The sequence below is a fragment of the Montipora foliosa genome, chromosome 5, assembly GCF_036669935.1.
Source record: "Montipora foliosa isolate CH-2021 chromosome 5, ASM3666993v2, whole genome shotgun sequence".
In the NCBI taxonomy this organism is placed as follows: domain Eukaryota; kingdom Metazoa; phylum Cnidaria; class Anthozoa; order Scleractinia; family Acroporidae; genus Montipora; species Montipora foliosa.
In genome coordinates this window covers 17150868-17151774 of record NC_090873.1, presented here as the reverse complement: position 1 = coordinate 17151774, position 907 = coordinate 17150868, and positions in this window count along the sequence as shown.

The window sequence follows — 907 nt, the reverse complement described above, 5'->3', positions numbered from 1 at the left end:
GAGGTTAAAAGGGCTACAGCATTAGTTTCGTCAGCGGTCCAAATGAAAGTGTCCTTTGAAGATCGATTGAGGTTGTTTTCAGATTGGTATCTAGCTAAGAGGGCGATTGCACTTGTTTCCTGTTTGTGAACGTGGTTCAAAGAAGAGAAAAGGTGAAAGAACAGGGCAAACAGAGAGTGGAACTTATGGTTGATGATCTTCAAAGGGCAGACAAACCAATAATTAACTCAGTCCAATATTCTCATTTTTCAAGGGAAATTAACTCTCTCGAAATGCTTCCAAGTAGTTGTACTGTTGGGTAGAAAGAGTCTACTAAGAGAAGAGATTGCTTGAAAGCTGGCCCATTGCATAGGCTTGACCCCTTTGCTGATGAGGAAGGAATTCTGAGCGTGGGAGGTCGATTATGAACAGCTGCCCTTCCAGATACCGTGAAATTTCCTATCATCTTGCTGAGAGAAAGGCACGTGACCAACCTGATAATTAGGCACTTCCATGAAAACACCGAACAACAAGGTCGGGGTTCTTGGAGGATCAGGTGCAGTCAGCAGCTATATTTCAAGTTGCGTCGTCTGTTCGGGCTTCGAGCCGCACCTTAACAGCGGAAGATGGCAGATTTTCCAGAAGATCGAGTCGAGCCTGCTCCTCTATTTACACACTGTAAAGTGGATTACTTTGGCCCGTGGAAGATCAAAGAAAGTGGAAAGGAGTTGAAAAGGTATGGGGTGATTTTCACCTGCCTGGCTTCAAGAGCAGTACATTTGGAAACAGCTTCTACCTTAGAGACAGACTCCTTCCTCAACGCCTTTCGCCGTTTTGTTTCCCGTAGGGGACCAGTTGGTCAGTTACAGTGTGATCGGGGTATGAACTTTGTTGGTGCTAGTCATGAGTTGAAGGAAGCTTTGGTGGA